We start from the raw sequence: 23,773 nt of genomic DNA on the forward strand, positions 1-23,773 counted from the left end.
TAAGCCACCTGATTGAGAAAGTATTCCCACCACCTCAGAAAATTCTTCTGACCTTTTCCTGTCAATTCATGATGCTTCCCCAGAAATAACTAATGATTTATGTCACCACAGATTAATTTTACCTATTTTAGAGTTTCATGCAGATGAAATCACGAAACATGTATTCTTTTGTGTCTGGCTTCTCTAGCTCAACACCTTATCTGTAGGTGCCTCACTTGGAGAGGGGTCTCTAGAAGCTACCTTGGCACATTTGCCCTTCAACCATCCCCCCACATTCACGATATCCTGTGACCAGCCTAAGCTTGGGTCCCCTGGGGAAACGTACCCAGCCATTTCCCAGGATGGCCCTCCACTTCTTATCCCCTGGGAAACCGAAGGCTGAGGGCTGTGTGGCTTCCCCGCAGACTGGTTCCCTCTACTGAGCTTTCGCTTCTGCTATGGTTTGTTCCCCAGGGGTGCACACATTTGGAAGCTTTGTCCCCAGTGGGGTGATGTTAATAGGCAGTAGGAACTGAAAGGTGGAGCCTGGTGGAAGGTTGTTAGCTCACTGGGAGTGTTGCCTTCAGAAAAGATTAAAGTTGCTCTAGGGGACCCTGCTTAGTTCTCTGAAGGGGGTTGTATATAAAACAGCAAGACTGGCCCCTCTCTCCTCCCTGGCTTCCTGTCTTGGCTACGTGATTTCTCCTTCTTTCTGCACTTCCGTCATGAAGCTATGTATCATGATGTGACAGGCCAAGGGACCCTCACAGGAGCTGACACCTCGATTTTTGGACTTTCCACACCCAAATTTGTAAGCTAAATAAAACTCTTTTTATTATATATTACTTTGCCTCAGGTACTTTGCTATATAGCAACAGAAAACAGGCTCCTACAACCTACTATTTATCTCACAGGGTTGCCAAGCATATTAAATGACATGATACCTGCCAAGACATTGCACAATGTGCATAGTAAATCCACATAGCTATTGTCATTATGTCAGAATGTCTTTTCTATCCATGGTGTGCTTTCCAAATATCTATCTCTGGCTTAGATTCTTCCCATCTGGTCTCTGGGGATACTTGATTCTTTCTCAGTCCCAAGAGAAAAGATATCAAGATAACAAAACTGGGGTTCTCACTCTCTCCTACGGTTTACATTCCTTCATTGTTTACTTTAAAATTTTATTTCAGTGAAGATGTTGGGAAGGATGTAGAGATAAACACATGGAAATTCGTCAATTTTAAGCAAGAAGTCAGCATCATTTATTATAGTTTTCAAAACATGACAACAGCTTATAGTCCAGCAACAGGACCACAATTGGGTCATGGGGTACTTGAAGGATGAGATTTTTATGTAGAAAAGAGTTTTAGAATAAGTACAGAAAATCACAACTGAAGTGGCTCTTCTTCAGACTGCAAAGAATTCTGTCAACGAAAGGAGGACACAAAGCATGTCATACTTCTAAACAAATCAGCAGAATCTTACACACTCAATTTGTAGAGTTGCTGGCTGGAAATGAAGTAGACTGATCTGCCTAAGAAGTCCAGGGTTCTCCAAATCAATCAATGATTCCTTTAAATGTAAACTTAGAAAGCCTGATCAGGTACAAAGGTGAGAGTGGGGGGCTTAAATCTAGCTGCAGGTAAGTGAACAAGATCTTGAAATAAAGTTATTCTGAGAAAAGAGAAGTCTCAAGTCCCAAGTTGGTAAGAGGGATCTAAGAATTGGGGGTGAAACTGGTTTTCAGAGCAGAATATGGCTCATCTTGGAAGCACCTCGGACCCTAAATGTTGCCAGTGACTGTGGCTTAGAGGGAAATGGCTGAGCGTGAAACCGTGAACCACAAAGACATCCTGGGAAGGACATCCGGGTTGGGTGGTCTTTGCTGTTGAGAGGGTACAGGACTACTCTTCAACAGTGACACCTTGTGGCACCCAGGAGGAACTTCAGGGCCGGCGCTCAGGCGAGCAGTTTTACTAGTTGGTTATCAGGAGTCCTCTTGAGACTGAGGAGGGATCCAGCGCTCTTGAACAACCTGGCAGAAGGGTTGGTGGGAAGGGAATTTTGACAGGGAAAACAATGGACTTTCTACTCAAAGGACATGGGCTGCTCCATCAATCAATTCTTAAAAAAGAACATAGCACAGGTATGACCATGTTTTTTTTTTTTTTTTTTTTTACACTGTGCTTATGAAACAAGCCTCAAGATTCACATCGAAATTTTTAAACAACCATTAAAGGGACTGCTATAAGCCTATTAATATAATGCTTTAGATCAACAATTAAAGCTTTAAACCATTTATAATATAATGTCAAATTTTAAAAGCAGAATACATGTGTATTTTATTACATTATCTATCAAAAACAGGACCATATGAGGAAGTACATGTAAACAAGAAGCTGATCAGAGATGAGCCCTCCGCTGCAGGATGAGGGGCTCATTTTCTCCTGCTCCACACTAACAGAACTGGCTTTCCTTTTCCCCAGGATTTCAACTTCAACGCTGAGGCCACTCTCCTAAGAACACAAGTGTGGGGTGGATGTGGGTATGAGAGAAGACCTCCCTCTTTCTTTTATTTAATTATTGCTTGATTCATAACAAAGGTCCTTTTACCTACATTTTTATCACATAGGGGAGTATCATAAAGAGAACTTCAGATTCTGCACTTCAGATTTTCCCCTCTCTCCATAAGAAAATAATGGAAATTTGATTGGCAAGACCCCTCCAGCTATTGCACCCCAGCAGCAGCAGGTAAGGTCGTTAGGTCACAAAAGCAACACAGCACAACTCCAGGCCTCAGTGGCATCTCTTGCTCCTGAGGTCTGTTTGCCCTCGGGGACGCATCCTTCCGTCTTGGTCTCCTGCCCCACTCACCCTGAGCCCCTGAGTTAGAGCATGCCCTTCTTCTGCTCTACCTGCTGCTAAGCAGGAACCTTTAGTTTGGGACCTTGGGAAAGAAAGGAGAAAGCCCTCTCTTGTCCAAGGTACATTCATTTTCAAACCAGTTTTGTGGCTTTGAGACTGACCCTCGGCTCCCATCTGACTGGAAGCTATTCCTAGTTGGCAGAACTTGAAACCTTGGCCCCGAGTGGCTGGCCACCTGAAAACACAGCACCCTCATTTAAAACAACAATGACAAATCTACAAGGTCCTTTTGAAGTAATGTCACATTTTCATTTTTGCACTTTGGCAACTTGTATAGACTAGGAAAAAAAATCACCTGACTTTATTGGAGTACATCCAGGTAACAAGCAGGGACATGGGACAGGGAGGGAGGGGGTGAGCTCATAGCACATAGTCCCTTTGGCCCAGGGACAGAGAGCAACTTATCTGCCCTCTGATCCATTGTTCCTCTCTGCTCTGCTCTGCTCAGTGTCGATGTCACTGCCGGCTTCAGGGCGGATTGCTGCCTGCCAGGTGTGGCATGGGAGGCACTGGTGCTGGTGCAGAGGGAGAAAGACAGGACCCCAGTTTCCTTCCCTCCTTCAGGGCCTGGATCCACAGGAAGGCCCACGGGCTCCCCACAGCCATTGGCTCCCTTTGTCCCTGCAGCCTAGAGACACGGTCCCTTCCTGTTCGATTATTTCTCAGTGGCTTCATGGTGCCCTGTTGGTCTCTCAGCTCTTGCTTCACCCGTGAAGCTGATTTCTTCTATTTATTTCTCCCTTCCTTAAATACTTGGAGACATTTCCATTTCCTTGATTGGACTTTGATCATATCTGCTTTGTTCTGAACGTGTCCCCCAAATGCACGAGTTGGCAGCTCAGTCTCCCAGGCAACAGTGTTGGGAGGTGGGACTTTGAGGGAGGCGTTTGGGTGAATGGATTATGAAAGGGCTTCATGGAGGGAGTTTGGCCCTTTCTGCCCTTCTGCCTTTTCCACGTGGGGATATGGCGAGGCCTTCACCAGATGCCAGCACCTTGATGTGGAATTTCCCATTCTCTAGGACAGTGAGGGATAAGCTGGTTTTAAAAATAAATTTCCCGGTCTCAGTTATTCTGTTACAGCCACACAAAATGAATTAAGGCAGTGAAATTGTCATCTTAAAGCCTGAGCATGGAGGTTCTCCAACTGCAGGACTGAGGGCTGCCCACAGTTCCTACTGTCATGGGACATGTGGAGATGGAGGCCAGGTATCTATATGAGACCCAGAAAAGCATCACTAGGAATGCCATGATGTTGGTGAGGTTACCCTGTCACTGCTCTTGGTCTCTTCTCCAGCCTCAGGTATTAATTGGCATGTTTTATTTCTCCATTACCTGGTCTAAGCTGGCTGTTAATTAAGTCCTCTGAAAATGTTGCCAGATGACTATTGAAGAGTTAACCAGTTTCAAGGGTATCTTTGAGGAGGAAATAAAATGTTTATTTCTTTTGGGATTACAAAAGTAATATAGGCTCCTATAGACACTTTGATTAAAATGTAAAAAAGGAAACTAAAAGCCAATTATAATCTCAACCACCTAGAGATAACCTCTTTTAACATTATGGCTGTGAAGTTTTATTAATTTTTAAATGCACGTGTGCATGTATGTGTGTGTGTGCGCGATTGCGCATATGCATGCATGCACTGAGTGTGTGAATGTATTCATAGCTGAGTTTATATCTTATATATATTTCAGTTTTCTCATTTTTATTATTTAAGAATCAAAGGCTTATCAAAACCAGAAACTCTCTATCTCCCACCCCAGAGCAAGAAATTAATTCATGTTAACACACGCTGATCCAGTGTTCTCCTGTCTGCCTACTAAGTGCTGGGGTCATATTAGCACAAAGAAAGGATGAAATTGGAGACAGGCTGACAAGTACCCCACACAGCATGTAAAAGAATGGCCCTGAGTATAGTTAGTGTGCAAACAAATCAAGGGACAAACTGTGACAATGTGGCAATCAGGGTAAGTGGGCAGGAGCAGAATAAGTGTGGAAGTATCTTCTCTTTGTCTCTACTTTACCCCAAAGAGAAATAAAACATACTTTCCCAAAGAGGAGGTGGTGTAAACCTCTCCTCTAACATCTCCTGCACACAACAGATTCTCCACTCCAAGGGGATGGGTCCTTGGTAATGTGTCTTTGCAATGAGAACATCCCCTGCACAATTTATACTCATGTCCTACCTAGCATCTAGATACCAGCATGGTATCATGGGGGGAGGGTGCAAACAGGTCGAATTTCAAACCCCTTGGTGATTCTGAGGCTTCTGAATCCAGGAATAGTTAATCTCAGCTTTATTTTGTTTTTCATTTTTAAAAAAAAGAGAGCATTTTGGATTTGGATGAAGCATCCAATCACATGTACCAGGCAGAGGAGAAGGAATAAAGACCCTACCTCTTTAACAAAGATGAGATCTCTCCCCTTCTCCTTGCTGAAATCTTCTGTTTGTGGCATGTTCTGATCAGGGTGATGGCCCAGGAGATATCCTATTAATGAAAATCAGAATAAATGCCAAAAATGATTTACTTAGAGGAGACTGTCCTTACTGATATTTGAAGAGGAAGTCCCAGGGGAGGTGCCCCACATAATGGACCTTCCTTTGTCACCTTGAATTTGAAAGAAGCAAGTCTAGAAAAACTAGTTGCCAGTTTCCCTCTCAACCAGGGAGCGTTGGCAAGACTCCCTCCTGTTTCCAATTGGAAAAATCATTCTGCAAGTCATTCCACAAGTGTGTGTGAATTTGTACTCCTCTTTGCTCTAGGAATGCCCAATAATACCCCCAGGGCCTGCCCCCAGGGGGACCAGGAATGGAGCTGCTGCCAGATGTGCAGATGCTGGGCTCTGAGCTCAGCCAATTTAGGATAAGGAAGGGGAAATGAAAACACTGTCCTGAGCCACTGGTGATGATACACAACCATGTTGAGCCCTCCTCCTGGTGGCAAGAGCTCCATCACCAAGTTTCCAAATTCTAGGAAGGATTCCATGCTTCCCGCATCTTCCATAACCACCAGGGTCTATGGCTGAGATGGAGTTCAGGTGTTGGTATTGCTGAGAAACAAAGGAGATGTTCAGGTCTTGCAAGATGTCTCTAGACCTTTTAAGGTGCCCAGGGCTCCAGAACCTTCCATCATCTTCTCTCTAAGACAAATTTCATCTCACCTGGGAGCCAGTGATTTGGGGGTGATTATGGAACCAAATGTGTTATGATTCATAGTTAACTTCAGACTGGATTTGGGGTAAGAGGAAGAAGGACAGTGACATTGCTAGGTACCTACTATGTGCCAGGCACTGTGCTGGTATTTTGTTCTCTAAATTCTCCCAACAAATTTACAAGATGGGTATGATTATCCCCTAATGCAGATAGGGACACTGAAGCCCAGTAAAACTAGAAGCCTCACTTAAGGTCGTCTGAGCCAAAGTCCAAATCTAAGTCAGCCTGGTTCAGTCTGAGAACCTTCTGACATTCATTCTTCCATCTCATTCCTCTTGGTTGAGGGCTATTGAAATTGGAGACAGGCTGATCTCACAAAGCAGATGTATGAAGACAGGTCTGTGCCATGCAGTGAGGAGACACCAAGGTGCCCGAGAGAGGAAGCTGTACTACTGACTAGGATGAGATCTCAGATCTGGGTTGTGCTGCAGGGTGGGTCAACCAGGTAGAGACAGGTGAGAAAGCTACCTGGGCTGAGGCTCTGAGGGGTTGAGAGGACAACAGGGAGTCTGGAGGGCAGTGCCCCAGGGATGGAGGGAAAGTGATGAAGTCATTCTGCGAAGGGGGCACAAATAGCTGGGCAAAGATTTATGCCACCTGCAGGGATCTAATTGGATTCCAACTTAACATTCTGAAATGATCCAAGTGTCCATCAATAAATGGATGGTTTAACAGAATGTGGAATGTTATTCAACCTTCAAAGGAAGGAAATCCTGTCACGTGCTGCAGCTGAGTGAACCCTGAGGACATTATGCTAAGTGACTATGACAGTCATATAAAAACAAATGCTGTATGATTCTACCTACAGGAGGTACCCAGAGAAGTCAAAATCACAGGGACGCAGAGTAGAATGGCAGATGTCAGAGGCTGGAGAGAGGGGAGAATAGGAAGCCGTTATTTAATGAGGAAAGAGTTTTCATCTGGCAAGATGAAAAGAGTTCTGGAGATGGGTGGTAATGCTAGTTGCACAACAGCATGCCTGTGCTTATGTCACTGGGAAATAGTTACAAGGGTAAATTTTATGTACATTTTACCACTACGACAACAAACAAGCAAAACCCCTCCTAGCTGCCAAGTGGAGAGCAAGTGGGAAGGAAGGTTAGATAGGGAAGAGCAGAACCAGACATGATACTTTTCAGGAGACCAGGTGAGAGATGGCACGATACTCATCTCCTCAATGGAAATATCTAATATCTGGTTGGTGCTCATCCAAATGAAGACTGTATCTTTTAAGAACTCCTATTAAAACACACACACACACACACACATATCAGAGGGTTCCCTGTGGCATGAAGCCCTGCAGACAGTGCAACTTGATCTTTCAGCTGCAAGCAGCGGGCTGCTTTGCATGACAGTAGGATGGGTCTGGGCCTGGCCTTGTCTGTCATCAGAGACCTTTGAGGATGAAAGCAAAAGATTCCAGGTAGCATTCCAGTGAATCACTTGGCACAAGTGTCTTCTACAGTTTGGGGGCTTTGGCTATTTAAATATAAAAAGGACTAAGTGATGCCAATCCTGGGCAGGAACCTAGCACCTAGTGGGAATGTGGGAGGTTTAGCTTCCCCAACTCTGCCAGACTTCTTGGGTTTCTATTCCATCATGTAGGGATCCTCTCCAGGCAAGATCCCTTTCCCTCCCCTGTGTTGCTGACTTCTTGGACTGAGGCTACAGTGTGTCCTGGTGCTGCACTCTCCCTGGTGGGGTAAGAGGAAGAAGGACAGTGACATTGCTAGGTGTCCAAGACTGGTCTCCCATAGTGAGGCAGTGCACAAGTAGGAAGAAGCACTGGTCTTCAAATACATATACAATAGTTCCCCCTTATCTGCAGTATTAATTTCCACAGTTTCAGCTTCAGTTATCCCCAGTCAACTGTGGTATGAAAATATCCAATGTAAAATTCCAGAAATAACTAATTCATTAATTCAAAACACTTCAACTCTAATGGTAGAATTACTCTACTTTATTATTAGTTAATGTGGTTAATCTGTTACTGTGCCTAACTTACCAAACTTTATAATAGGTAGGTATGCATAGGAAAAAACACATTTTGTGTGTGTGTGTGTCTATGATTCCATGCTATCCACAGTTCCAGACACCTACTAGGCATCTTAGAACTTGTCCCCCATGGTTAAGGTGGGGGCTGGCATATGAGGCCTGTTCTCATGGACAGATCAAGTTCTGACGCATTGCATGCGTGCTTCTTGGTCTTGGTGATTCCTTTCAACCCTGTCTCCCTTTCCCATTATGACAGCAACCTTAGGCTCTCTGTTCAGGGATGGAGGAAGCAGCAGGAAAGCAGAGGCCTATGGTGCCTGTGCCTGCCGTTCCACTCCAATAGCCAGAGCTTTTGTGCATCAAATGCCCAGTTTGTGAAGATATCATATTCAGGAGAAAATGAAGCAGTCAGACCCAGTTTCCTATGCTCTGGAAGATATAAGAATTTATTTTGCTGAAAAAAAGAGGAGAGGCTGACCATTTGAGTCTACCACCAACTAGTTCTGTGATCATGGGCAAGTCACATTACCTTTCTGGGTCTCGGTTTCTTCATTGCTCACAAAACCAGAGAGTTGCATGCCATTCCCCCAATTCAGGAGATCACACACCATCCTCAAGCAGAGAACGTGCATCACCCTCAAATCCAACAGATCATACACTAGCCACTCAAATGAGCTGACTGCCCATGCATCCTGACATTGGAAAAGCCTCAATTCAATCATTTTATCCAGCTGTGGCAGTCCAAGTCTATCTCCAAAACAACTTCACTTCCTGCACATTTTGAGCCAGTTCTTGCCTCCATACAGATGCTGCTTCTGCCACGGGACAGTGAGGTATAGGGGATGAACGTGACCGTGGCACAAGAGTCAGACAGAGATAGGTTTAGAAATCTGAGCCAAACTCTTGTTAGCTGTGTGACATCAATATAAACTATTAATTTCTGATTCCTCATTTGTAAAATAAGGTTAAAACAATATCTTTCAGGGTCACCGTAAGGATGAGAAATAACACAGCCACCACCCTACAGTCAGTGGCAGCATGATAGCATAAAGGTTAAAAGCTCCCAGTTTTGAGTTTGGAAGATTTGAAATAAGTTCACTTCCATCACTCCTGGCTGAGAAGTAATTGGCAAACACTAAATAAGATTAACTATTTATTATTAGTTATTATTGGGGGAAGTTTCTAGCAAAGTGTACAGGTTAGAAGAACTTCTTGTTTCCATGTAGCATTTGAGGACACAAATCACAATGTACGACCGTGCTCCAAGTTGCAAAACTAGGGCGCAGGAAACTTAATCTAAAGGAGAGTAGCATATGATTCCGACAAGCCTGCTTCCGATAAAATCAAAAGTTTCTTTCAGCCCAATAATCTCAGTGTCTTTTTAAAAATTATTTTTAAAAAATTTACTTTATTATTTATTTATTTATTTATTTATTTTTGGTTCTTTTTAGTTAGCAGAGTGTATTTTGACATGTCATAGATACATGAAGTATAACTTCCCATTCTTGTGGTTGTACATGATGTGGAGTTACGCTGGTCATGTATTCACATATATCTCTTCTTTAGGGTCGGTATTATTTCAGCTCTTGGGGTCTTGCCTACAAAACCACCTGAAAAGAAGTGTTTTCGATAAAGAAGTCAGTGTTGAAATTCAGGACCTTTGCCATTGATGGTGTGGCCATCCCCAGGGGCTGGAGCTGCCACAGGGACACCTAGTGGTCAATACCCTTGGTCACTGGGGCCTATGTGGATGGGTGCCCCAGGTACACAGCATGGAGATGTGGCTCCAGGCTACACCTGTAGGCTTCTGCTTTGTTTCCAAGAAGCAACAGTGTGTAGGTCTGGTCCAGCCTCAGCAGAGGTGGATCATCAGCAAATCTTCCCTGTTAATGCACTTTCTTTTTTTTTTTTAATACTTATTTATTTATTTTAGTTTTCGGCAGACACAACATCTTTGTTTGTATGTGGTGCTGAGGATCGATCCCGGGCCGCACGCATGCCAGGCGAGCGCAATACGGCTTGAGCCACATCCCTGGCCCTGTTAATGCTCGCTCTTCCTTCCTTCCTTCCTTCCTTCCTTCCTTCCTTCCTTCCTTCCTTCCTTCCTTCCTTCCTTCCTTCCTTCCTTCCTTCCTTCCTTCCTTCCTTCCTTCCTTCCTTCCTTCCTTCCTTCCTTCCTTCCTTCCTGTACCAGGGATTGAACTCAGGGGTACTTGACCACTGAGTCCCACCCCAGCCCTATTTTGTGTTTCATTTAGAGAGAGGGTCTCACTGAGTTGCTTAGTGCCTTACCTTTGAACTCGGGATTCTCTTGTCTCAGCCTCCCCAGCTGCTGGGATTACAGGTGTGCACCCCGACACCTGGCTGTTAATGGACTTTCTGTATTAGCTCTGTGGCAGGCCTGAAAGCTTTCCAGCTCCCAGGTAATGTCTACAGGCCCAGAGGCTGCTTTTCCTTGATACTGTCCCAGGCAAGACCAAGGCAACCCAGGCGGAAGGGAAGCCTAGGAATTGCCTCTGCTGTTGTCAAAGAGCATGGAGTCTGCATATCAGCATCAGCACATGGACCTTCTTTACTGGAAGGTGAAAAAGAAATCCCAATGGATTTAAGGGAATGGATGGGTTTTGAAGGATATAATAAAATTGTTTTGTAAGAGATTCTCTCCCCAAAGCATCTTAAAAGATGACCCATTTATTTATTTAAAAAGAAAGAAAGCAGAATCCCATCCATTTCTGGTTTGTTAATCCTCTTGGGAGACAAAACTGAAAGATAAAAAATTTCAAGTTCTTCTGTGGTCCCTCCATCATACGGCAAAGGGTGGGGTTGTGATGGGCTCTGTATCCAGACTGACTACTGTTAGAGCTGAATTCACATCCACGTGAGTCCACAGAGCTTGGTTGTGTTCCTTCTAAACCCTCTGTCTTATTTTCTCTTCTTGAGTATTGACTTTTGTTTATTAATCATTCTGGGGACTTTCATATGTAATACATAAGCACATATAAATAATAAACTCAGAAGACTCCAACCAATTATTAAAATAGATTAAAAGAAGTTAATTATAATCAAACTCTTCAGTTTTTTTTTTTTTAAAGATAGTCATTATATTTAAGAGCAGTTTTAGGTTCACAGCAAAATTGAGCAGAAGGTACAGAGTTCCCACGTATCCTCTTTACCTCCACACATGGCCAGTGTCCCCCACTGTCAACATCCTCAGCAGAGGGGGACATTTGCCACCATCTGTGAACCTACACTGACACATGGTGATCACCCAGAGTCTACACTTACCATTAGTGCTCACTCTTGGTGCTGTATATTTGGTGGGTTTGGACACTGTATGATGACGTGCATCCACCATTAGAGCATCACACAGAAGAGTTTTACTGCCATAAAAAAAAAAATTCCTCTGTGCTCCACCTACTCATCCTCTTCTCCCCCAAGCCCTGATGACCACTAATCCCTTTGCTGTCTCCATAATTTTGTCTTTCCAGAATGAGGTATACTTGGAATCAGCTCTGCTCTGTTTGCCAACTCAATAAAAGTCAGGAATCAAGATTAAAAGGCAAGTTCAAGCTCACCCTCCTCATGCTTCAGTTTCTTTGTCCATAAATGAGAGGGGTACATGGCTAAACCCTGACACAGCCTCAGCGTTCGAGGGTGGTACGAATCTGTTTGAATGTAGGAGTCCCTTGAAGGTGGGGCTCGTGACATTCTTCTACACTATGTGCCCAGCTGCTAGAACAATGCCGGAAACACAGTGAGCACTCATGAACCGAGTGCCGAATAAATTTGATTTACATGATTTGATTGAATTAATCAAATGGTCTTGAATTATTTAAACATTAAAGAAAGTGATATTAAAACATAATACCTTTCCAAGCCAAGCTACAAATTTCATCATGACCCTTTTCTTCTCAAATAATTTCAACTCTATTAAATTTCTCTTCTCTACCAAAAAAGGTAAAAATGGTCAAAATTACAAGTGCATCACAAGACTCATTCGCATGACTAATACTTCACATGACTGGATGTCAGAAAAGAGTTATAAATTTTATTTAGGGGGGGTGACTGCATGGTTACCATTTTACAAATACAGAAGACTGGAAGAAACTCAGTCTGGTCCCTTGGACTGCAGACATAGTTATAAAAATAAATCCACAGCACTGTTGCTTCATCCAATAAAGACTGACTACGAAGTACTTTCTTACCCCTTCATGATTTACTTTTATAAGTTTCCAACAGGCTTGGTGAGCAAAGTTATTCCTTAGTCCTGCCTAAATATCTCCTGTGTCCTCAACCAAGAAGTGAATTTAACATGTTGAGTGATGGACCTCAGGCTTGAAGGTGTGTTTGGATGGCACTACTAACAGTCCTCACTTGGTGGTGATTGGAATTGTTTTTGTTTTATTTTTGTACCAGGAATTGAACTCAGGGGCGCTTTAACACTGAGCTACATCCCCAGTCCTTTTTTTAAAATATTTTTTTTTCTGTTGTAGATGGATCAAATACCTTTATTTTATTTATTTATCTTTATGTGGTGCTGAGGATCAAACCCAGGGCCTCACATGTGCCAGGCAAGTGTTCTGCCACTGAGCTACAATCCCAGCCCTCCCCAGTCCTTTTTATTTATTTATTTATTTTTATTTGGAGACAAGATCTCATTAAGTTACTAGAGGCCTTGCTAAATTGCTGGCCTGGAACTTGAGATTCTCCTGCCTCAGCTTCTCAAGTCTCTGGGATGACAGGTATGTACCCCCTCATTATGCTGGAACTGTTTTTTGGAGATAATCATCAGTCTTTGCATCTTGACATGTCTTATTCCTTTCTGCCTTCATCACCGTTCTGCATTCTGTGTTTATTCATTTAACATTAAAACACGATGTTTCTATATCATACTAGTGTTCATGTTTAGAACAGACCACCTTTTTACTGCCCTCCCCTCAACCATCCATACACCGCACCCACAGGTCTCTTTGGCCTTGACTGAGTGCACTACTTGATGACCCAGAGTCAGGGACATTCTGAGCATTGGAGACTGATCTTTGCACACCTGCACACTTCTGCTGTCACCTGTTGCATAGTCCTCTGATCAAAAGTCCATTTTTCCCCCTGAATCTGTTCTTGTCAATAGTATAATCACATGATTTAATTAAATACAGTCATGCACTGAAAATAACATCTCAGGCAATGGCAGACCACATACATAGTGATCCTGTAAGAACACATAGCCTAGGTGTGTAGTAGCCTAGGTATGTAGTAGGCCATACCACTTAGGTTTGTGTGAGTGTACCCTAGCATGGTTGAACAATGACAAAGTTACGTAATACCCATTTCTCAGAACAGTCTCTCTGTGGTTAAGTGATACACAACAGTATTACCTAATTCATTTAATTGTGAGCGTAGAAAGAATCATAAAAACTTAAGTTGCAAATCTCAATAAAAATGAATCACTATAAAATAAAGATTTTTGTCATAGGTATAGTGAGAAAACTAAAAACCTTGGGAAGGGGAGATCTAGACCTTTCTGTATTCAAATAGATTCTCAAATGTCTTCAATTTTTACACACAGTAGTGTATAGACATAATTATGCAAAAGACAGTGTGGAACTCCAGGCAGCAAAAACAACAACAACAACAAAAAAAAAACGGCTTTGGCTCTGCATCAGAGGCAGGCATGTAAATGTAACTTTGTATTCTTTAAGTAAAAATAAGTATTTAAATAAGGATTCATTTTTTTTATCTTTGGTTTTAGTTGAGTTCATAAGAGGGATTCTATTGTATCATTTTAAAAGACAGAAATTACCATTCCTCTGCATTGATGTATCACAATTTAGTGAACCTATAATTAATTTCTGCTCCATTAGATTAATTGTAAGTTTTTAAAATAATAATGCCAAAATGAACACTTTTCATGTTTCTGTTTGTTTGTTTTGGCTTGTTGGATCAATTTTTAGGGTCCTATTAGAAGACAAGCATATAAATACCTTTCTGGATTTGCTAAGTAGTACCTTTCTGATTTCCCAAAGAGTAATATTTCCATGTTTTAATATTAGTTTAGTGGATTATGTTTTATCTGTTACTAGTAACATCATGGCTTAGACCAACCACCATGCATCATTACTCATGGCTCTTAAAACTTGCCTTTAAGATCAAACATTTCAATCTACATTTTCTCCTTCCCACCCCCAGCCCCTACCCCAGTTCTGGGGGACAGTTGTAAGTTCAAACAACACAGTGCAAAAGTCAGAATGTGGCCCTGGGGAGCCAGTGTGGATGGATTTCAAAGGCAAGAGAGTCCTTAATTTATTTCAAGAACCTGCTTTGAGAACCGGCTTTAGCTTGACATGATGAGGGTTCCAGAACCCCCTGAAGCAGTGGGAGTTGGAGGCTCATGTGGAAGCTTTTGTTCTGTGCTCATCCTCATCCCCGCATCTGGGCGTACAGTTCATAATTACTACTTTCTTTTTTTAAACACTACTTCAGCAAAGCTAGAGTGCCACCAGTATAGGAGGCGACTCTGAAAGGAAGACCAAAATGTGGAACAGCCCCTCTCAGAGCGCAACAAAAGCTGGGCTGTGACCTTCACAGGGGAACCAATACTTCAAAGGAGCCTGTGCACTTCTGGGAACATCATTCTATCTGAATGCCCGGGTCCCATCTCCACCCTCTTCTGCAGTTTTCTCCACATGCCACACCTCCTCCTCACCAGCGTCCTCCCCACTCCCCACCTCCAAATAACAGTGCCCAAAAGCTCAGCTGTCGCTGAGTAAGATCTCCAGTAGCATCACCATGACACAACTCTCAGTTGAGAACTTCTGGAAGGAATAGGGACCTTGGTGGAGGGCTGCGGCATCCGCCATACCTTAAATTGGCAATGACTTAGAAGAGTTTCAAACTATCAACCCAGAAAAACAAACAAACAAACAAACAAATAAATAAACCGTCTTCCTCTAATGCAGGTAGAGTGCAGAGGGAAAAGAAGGAGGGCTGTGGGTGAGTGGCAGCATCCTGATGTGGGAGAGGAAACAGAGTCCTTCGCAGGGAGGCGATTTCAGGGACCATCACACATGAACTTGCCCAGCTGGTTCTGGCTCCCTGGCAGTCCTGCTGAAGCTCTTCCTACTGGTCAGATGCAGTAGTGGTTCTTTTGTAGTGTTCCCAGTTCCCAAACTGAGCTTTCTTGAGGCAGTACTCTTACGGGGATGTTGTTTACCTCCGTTTCCTCCTTCTGTGGCCCTGATTCTGGATGGCAGTCACCAGAGGAGAGCTGTCAATTTCAGTTATTAATTATTACCACTGCCGAGCAGAGGTCCTGAACCTTTCTCTTACGAAATAAGGAAAGGGAGAGTTGAACATGATTGCATCTGCACTATAGATTGAGAACCTTATGCTGCTTACTATATAGACCACTTAAATAAAAATTTTGTACCAGGAACTTCAGTGATAAGAATTTTGATATTCATTGTCATTTCTCTTCTCTGGAAAGCTGAGTTGAAACCCTGTGCTACCTGGACTCAGGAAATAGCCCCTCTTTGGAGTTTCTTTCACTTTCTTTCTTTTTTTTTTTTTTTTAGATTCTTTTTTTATTGGTTGTTCACAACATTACAAAGCTCTTGACATATCATATTCCATACATTAGATTCAAGTGGGTTATGAACTCCCATTTTTACCCCAAATACAGATTGCAGAATCACATCGGTTACACATCCACATTTTTACATAATGCCCTATTAGTGACTGTTGTATTCTGCTACCTTTCCTATCCTCTACTATCCCCCCTCCCCTCCCCTCCCATCTTCTCTCTCTACCCCATCTACTGTAGTTCATTTCTCTCCTTGTTTTTTTTTCCCATTCCCCTCACAACCTCTTATGTGTAATTTTGTATAACAATGAGGGTCTCCTTCCATTTCCATGCAATTTCCCTTTTCTCTCCCTTTCCCTCCCACCTCATGTCTCTGTTTAATGTTAATCTTTTCCTCCTGCTCTTCCTCCCTGCTCTGTTCTTAGTTGCTCTCTTCTTTCACTTTCTGTTAGGGTCTGTAAACAAGTCGGGATGGCGCCTGGCATTTTGCCAGAGGGAGTGGTTTGTGAAGTAAGGCCAGCGAGCCATTAAATGTAGAGATTCCTTATTGGTTGACTGCTGTATCTAGTTTATGCTAATTAAGATAAGCTGCATGTAATGTATATAAATGTATATATACCCCTCCTGTCCTACAATAAACAGCTCCCACTCCTGCTGTATCAATGTACACAAGTTGCTCGTCACCCCCCCCACCACCCCCGGTTATTTTGCTGCAGCCGGACTGCGGTAACTTTCCTTCTTCATCCAAGTTTTGAGACCCTGCTCTCCCTGACCCTGCCTATCTGTTGCTGTGGGATTTTTTTTTGGAGTCTGCCCTCTCCCCGGTGAAGTAGTGGCCACCACTTCTAACACAGGAACTTGAAGTTGGAGGGGTCTTTTTTTCTACCAGATTAAGAGTTAGGAGGAGGTCTTGTTCACAGCATCTGAGTTGCCCTACACAGGATAGATGGGAAGTAAATATTCAATGAGTTTAGCATTTGCAGATAATTGCTATAGCAAGAACAGTCTCTTCTACCCAAAAAGACAAAATTCATCCTGTTTGCAACTCAACAAATGAGCAGAGCTGATGCCTAACAAAGGGGGAGAGAGAGAGAGAGAGAGAGAGAGAGAGAGAGAAATTCCAGCACATCACCACATTCTATCAATACCCTCCCACACTCCCTCCCTCGTCCCCTTTCATTCTGACTTCATTCTTCTTCATTTTTGTCTTTCATCAGTGCACATTCAAGGGCCCTCCCCATCTAAGTATTGAGCTCTTGGGCCGGGGCCATGGCTCAGTGGTAGAGTGCTTGCCTAGCATGCATGAGGCACTGGGTTCAATCCTTAGTACCACATAAGAATAAAATAATAAAATAAGGATATTGTGCCCATCTATAACTAAAAAAAAGAAGATGAATAAAAGCATTGAGCTCTGAAAAGAAGCAAAAGAAAAGAAAAAGAAGGCTAGTTTAGGAGTAAAACCAAACATAAAACATTTTACCATCCAACCTGAGAGGTAGATAATAGAGGTACCAACAAAATGCCGAGAGGTAACCTCCCATGTGGAGGGAAAGTCTTCATCTGAGATGTCTTGAAGGATGCCTAGGGGAGATGTAGGAAGGCTTGCAAGCAGAGAGGTCAACGGGCACAAAAGCATCATGGCCAGAGAGAACATTTTGGAAGAGCATTTTGGAATGACTGGAAGATAGATGGTGGTTGGGAACAGAGCAGAGCTGAAAATGCAGGTAGGCACCTGTGTCCTGCTGCAAGGGGTGTGGACCACGGTCTGGTCCACTGTGGCAGTGCTGTGCCTGAGTTGGCACTGGAACACTATCTCAAAGGGTGAAAAGGAGTTCATTAAGAATATACTGTCACTGAGGATAGCAACTACGTCTTGTCTTCCCAACAGTGACTGGCCTTTTCTAGAGACAGTCCATAAGTATTTATCGAATGAGTGGATGAACCCCATGTTGGTACCTCTGAAACTGCAGCACACATCCAAATCACTGCTCCATGCTCATGGTTTTAGAATCAGTATGTCTGAGAAGTTGCTTTTCTAATGAGCTTCCCAGTAATGCTGATGCAGCTGTTCTGTGGACCACATTTGGAGGAGCACTGATATTACATAGTATATCTCCCCTTCAGTTTACATACAGAAGTTAGAAAATACTCTGAATGAATATTTTAAGAAGATTTTATATTTTTCTTATAGTTTTCCAAGTAGTCTCTCTCTCTCTCTCTCTCTCTCTCTCTCTCTCTCTCTCTCTCTCTCTCGACCCTTGCAATTCATTCTTTCTTCTTCTTTTTTTGTTAAATATTTATTTTTTAATTATAGGTGGACACAATATCTTTATTTTATTTTTATGTGTTGCTAAGGATCGAACCCATTGCCCCACACATGGTAAGCGAGCGCTCTACTTCTGAGCCACAACCTCAGCCTCCCCTCCTTGCATTTCGGAGACACTATTGTCTGATGTTACAGAAGACATCTAGATAGTCAAAATTTCTTGTGAAAGGACCCACCACAGGTAAAATATGGAGCTCGGAAATAAATCCAGTTTCTCTAATTCCTACTATAAAGCCTTTTTCTCCATACTGAACACAAATAAATTTGAGAATAAAGGAAATACCAATAAAATATTCCTTCATAGTAGATGATTTTCAGTATTACTCTCCTAACAGTATTTTTGAGAAGTTAAGGAAGTTCTGGAACTCTAACATACTTTAAGATAGACCTAATGTAAATGTATAACTTCAGTTTAATAATAATAATAATAATAATATATTATAATTACATAAATAGCATAGAACAGTCTTAGCTGTGCTATCATTTGTAGTGCAGTAGCTAAGAGCATGGGCTCTGGAGACAGACTTCCTAGGTTTAATCCCAGCTCTGCCATCTATTATTTGTGTGAACTTAGACAAGGACAAACTTTCTTCCTCAGTTTCCTTATCAATGAAAATTAAAACAATAATAGTAATTGTTTACAAAGTTTTTAAAAGAGAGCTAAATGAGTCAATTTATGTGAAGGGTTTGTAAGAGTGCCTGACACATAATCAGCTACGTACATATGTATGTGTGTGAATAAGTAAGTCATGTTATTATTTTAACATGTGCCCTAGAGTCATTTTGTCTTCAATTTGGGGGCCAGGGATCTGTAGGAGGCCGGAATCTGTTGAGCACCAGGACTCCTGAGTGTTGAGGCTGTTTCCTGATCCTGAGTTCCCTTTCTCAAAAACAAGGTATAATATTCCTTTTTTTTTTTTGGTCAGTGCCCATGAAAGTTTTCCATTTAGAGTGACTATTGTTTTATGCATTTGTTCAAAAAATAACTTGAACAATTTTTAGGTAATCTTATTTCAAACAATAAATATGTACATGTCACTGGAGAGTCATTAAAATAGATAAATAAATGACTGAAATTTAAAGGAAAAAAAAAAAGGTAGAATTCCTCCAGCCAAAATGACAGGGAGGAATGCACACAGCATGTCTGCCTGGCCCTTGTTGTGGAGGCAGGAAAAGCCCAAAGGCTCCGGGGAGGCAGATCTGGGGCAGCCAGACGGCCAGCACAGGATGGGCAGTGCCAGCAGTGCTTGCTGGCTGAGTACCACAATCTGCCGCCACTCACCGCCCCACCCCCCGCCTGTATGTGTGCACATTGCTGGGTCATTGGAGGTGAGTGGCCAGGTTACAGTATCATTTCCAAGAAGGCACTGAAGCAGAAAATTAGACAGCTGGAGAGGGCAGCACTGCGCATCCTATGCTACCACCTAGAGCATCCCTGAGGCAAGCCAGGGTGTGCACCAACAGGAGGCTCAGAGGGTTGCTCCCTAGGTTTATTTAACTCCTGTGTCCTGTGTCCCAGGGCCTTTTTCTAACTGTGTGCCTCCCTCGCTAGTCCTCTGGGTTGGCAATTCCTCTCCAGCCTGTATTCCTCCTTAGTAGTTTTCCTTTGGCTGTGCATGCTGCCCCCTTCAGGAATCCCATGTCATTCATTTGTCTTGGAATTAGGGACAAAACTCACCAATGTAGTTTTTGTCCTCAGAAGACTGATTCCCATTCAGGACAATATCTGTGAGACACATAGGAATTATTCCACAGCAGGACCGTGGAAACCCGTCAACCTCTCGGTTTGGATTTCTTCTAGAAAGCTTGAAGAAAGACTAGAAAGCCTAGTGGAATATAGGACTGATGCCCAAACCAGAGCACTGTAGACACCTGAAGCCTTTGCAGAGGAGCCATTTAAATACAAAGTGTCAGCTCTAGTCCAGCCCAACTCATGAGAATATTTTAGACAATTATTGGTAAAAACAAGAAATCTGCCTTTTTGTGAGATCATATGCTCTCTCCCATTTACATTAACCATTTTTTATGGGTTAATTTAGAGAAGAAATTCCATCTGCATACAGGCTGAATTTATAAAATCTCTCCTATAAAACTGATTTCTACACAATCTAGTTGCAAAAATATAGTTGTGTTTTAATTTTCATTTTACATAATATTCTATCAACATTAACCAAAATATTTTTCAATTATGACATCTTCGAAACATAAACATCATGAATATTCTGCTGTAAATTTTATTTTAATTGCTAAGGCCACAGCGTAAAACCTAAGCAGCCTCAAAACCCCTATGGCTGTGGACTCCCTGGGGAAAGAAGGCTGCAGCAGTCAAGCCAGTGATGCTGGGACCCAAGTCACCTGAGTGCCAGGTCTGCAGCTTTTTGAGTGTTGGCAGCCGGCGGGCTGTCATTACTCTTTAGACATTTTCCTGTATATTGTCCTTAGAATGCTCTGTTTTCCTCTTCAAGTTTGTTACATAACAATATTAATGTGTGCCCCAGCCACTGTTTTGTTCTTTGACCCACAGAATTGCCGTTGCAGGAAAGCAGGGAAGCAGGCAGTGGCCTGGCCTAACCTGGTGTTGGGTAAGATGCCACTCCTGTGAGGTCAAGTGCAACTCAGCAGATTTCCTTCCCATTCAAGGAGCAAGTGAGCTACTGGCCAGAACTTCAAATCATTCTAACTTATTCAAAAAACCAAACCAAACCAGCAAAATCAGTGGCAACTTCTATGACAGACTATTATTTATCCCCAGGACTCATACACCCTGGTATATCGGATATGATGACTGAATATGAAAAGGGAATCAGTGATTTGCCAATGCTTATCAATTATAGCCTGACCATGATACATCAGAGGCAAATGTACTCTTTTTCAATAGCCCACATTATTCAGTGGCATGCTGTCCCGGTAATAATTTAAAGTTGCACTTATAATTTCACATGGATCAGTTTTACAATGTCTGTTGATCACAGTGAGCATCAATACCCAAACATTTTTCCAAGTCAGTCATAAAATTTGTCAATTATACACAGAAAATTAAAGAGGTGGTTACACGTTGTGAACCAGATCTAATCTTCCTGACTTGGGTACAGCAACCATCAACTCAATGTTACTTACGTTACTTATTTAATAATCTGACAATTATGTTGATAATGATACTGGATGTAGGTTGCAGATAATAGAATCCATAATGTAGTGGTAATTAATGCAAGGAAATCTAGAGATCTCCTTATTACCCCTTTCTGAGACAGGCTTTCTCTGTGACTTTTTCATACATTGTTTAGACTTTCTGTGCTTCTACCGTGGTCATAAGCATACTTAGTATAGAAGTGTGTTTCCACAAAAGGTCCCTGTCTCAGCAGAGCTTCCCATGGTGACTGTGTTACTCAGCTTTTTGTCACTGTGACAAAATATCTGAGAAAATTAACTTAGAGGAGGAAACTTTTATTTTGGCTTTTGGTTTCAATCCAAGGTCAACTGACTTCATTGTTTTGGGCCTGAGGTGAAGCAGAATTTAATGGGGGTGGGGAGAATATCGTGGGGAAAAGCTGCTCATCTCATAGTGTCCTGGAAGTAGAGAAAGAGGCAGAAGGGAGGAAAAGACCAGAGGGACAAGATAGAGTGTACGAAGGCATAGTGCCAAGGACTCACTCCTTTCAACTAGGTTCCACCACCTCCCGATAGTCCCTTCAGCTATGAGTTAGAGCCCTCATGATCCATTTGTTTTCCAAAGCTCCACTTCTGATATTTGTTGCATTGGGGAACAAAGCCTCCAACTTAAGAGCCTTTGGGGGACATTCTAGATCCAATCTAAAACAGTTACCTAGAAAGTTTCCTCCCAATAACTGCCATGAAATACCTCATGGTTTCTTATTAAGCACCTTCAACTCAAAGCCACCTTCAACCGACACAAAGGCTTACACCAAAGCACATATACCTTACTCAGTGAGAGCCTGCTCTTAGTTCAGGGACCATTTGGAAAGGCTTTGTTATGAATTGACAGCCCACACTGTTTGATGAATATGTACTCTACACTGATGAGACACAGACCAGTCTGCTGGGTGATATACATGACACAAAACTTATAAAAATACAATCCCTGCCTCCAAAGAGCCAACAATACCAAGGGCAGGATGTTAGGATGTTCAACTATGTTGGGAGATGGAAAAAAATAAATGTCACAGGATGGGCCTGTGTGAAATGACAGGGGGTAAGAAAGTAGAAATCCACTCAGTTGGGCTGAGAGATGGCTTCATGAAGAGGTGGTCCTGGGCAGGGCTGAAAGAGTCATATTCCAGGCAGAGGAGAGATCACAAACAACACAGAGGCAGGAAAGTACGAAGCGTGAAAGTACGAAGCTGGTTAGGGAATAGCAAGTTGCCCTTGACTGTTCAGCAGTGTTGGATAAAGAGAGTGAAAGCTCTAAGTATATCTGCTTGAAATGAACAGGAAGTTATCTACCTAGAGACAGGACATGGAAGAAGAGGAGCCTACTGGGACTGGAATTTGTAGAAATAAAGCCCCTTCCTCCTTTTTCATGGGGTTCGAGAGTCTCAGGTCTTTTTTTTTTCATTCTCTCTGCAGAATAACTCATCTGCTTGAAGGTCTTCAGCATGCACGTGACATTGGCTTGTACAATAACAGAAACACTTTTCAAGGTGTCTTAGTTCAAGTACTGCATTGGTTACAAGTAGGTTCAACAGCAATATGAAAGCATATTTCTTGCTCATATTTCAGAAGCCCAGGAGTCCTAACCCTCAGGCTGGCATGATGTGTCATGGTGTCAGGACCCACTCCTTCCATATCATTACTCTGTTATGCATGGTTTCCATTCTGTGACCTCATCCCTTAAAGTGACACTGAAGCTCAGCAGTTATGTCCACATTCCAGCCAGCAGGAAGGAAGGAAGGGAGCAAGAAGAGCACTCTGTCTCTGTTTCAGAACTTTCTGAAAGTTACACATTCCATATCTGATGATTTAGGTTGACTATATAATATGCTATCCAAACTTGAATCCTTGTGACAGTGAAAGTGATGCTATTAATGATTCTACCAGAACAAAAGGGATAGGTTAGGGCTATCCCAGGACTTAATGATTATCTCACTTTATAAATTCCATTGGTCAGAATGCGGGTATATGGCCACAACTTTCTGTACGGAATTATTCTGGGCAGCCTATGCCTGCTCAAGCTTGGGAAAGAGAACAGATATCCAGTTAGTGCTTCTGACACAAGTACCCTTTGACACCCAACTCATCTGCCAGTTCAAACTGGCAAGCCATCACTGTCTGTGGACTAATTTCCTACAGGTAAGGCTTCTATCCTGCCCTAAATGTCTATGACAGGACATTTAGGTATCGGCAGCTCTTTCAGAAGCAGGAGTGAAGACCTGAGAAAGGGGCCTGGGCAGAGCAGGCAAATGGACTGACTCCTTTACTACAAAAGGCTGTAGATATGTTACAGAGGGTGATAAATGCCAAAGTGTAAAATCATCATTCAATTAAGCAGGCAGGTGTGGGAAACCACCAGAAGTGTTTTGAGTTTTGTTTATCTTGGTTTTTGTTTTGTTTTGCAATGAAATGTTACAAAATGAAGCTTTGGTATGACAAGCTTCTACTGGCAATGGTGTGTGGGCTGATTTGGAATAAGATGAAATGAAGACCTAGAGATCCCTCAGGTGATGCCTGCATTAGACCAGATGAGACTGAATTTGACATTGAGTAGAACTTCAGAAAGGGAGGAATATTAAGACTA

At 42.6% G+C, this 23,773-nt stretch overlaps 1 long non-coding RNA gene across 1 annotated transcript; it reads left to right on the forward strand.

Annotated features, from left to right (window-relative positions):
- The first annotated feature begins 2,615 nt into the window (after nt 1–2,615).
- Nucleotides 2,616–11,928, forward strand: LOC144378432 (uncharacterized). The gene is made up of 2 exons (XR_013440081.1): nt 2,616–2,733; nt 11,605–11,928. It is a non-coding gene; the product is annotated as an uncharacterized LOC144378432 (long non-coding RNA).
- The last annotated feature ends 11,845 nt before the right edge of the window (nt 11,929–23,773 follow it).

This window comes from Ictidomys tridecemlineatus, chromosome 6 (genome assembly GCF_052094955.1).
Source record: "Ictidomys tridecemlineatus isolate mIctTri1 chromosome 6, mIctTri1.hap1, whole genome shotgun sequence".
NCBI lineage: Eukaryota > Metazoa > Chordata > Mammalia > Rodentia > Sciuridae > Ictidomys > Ictidomys tridecemlineatus.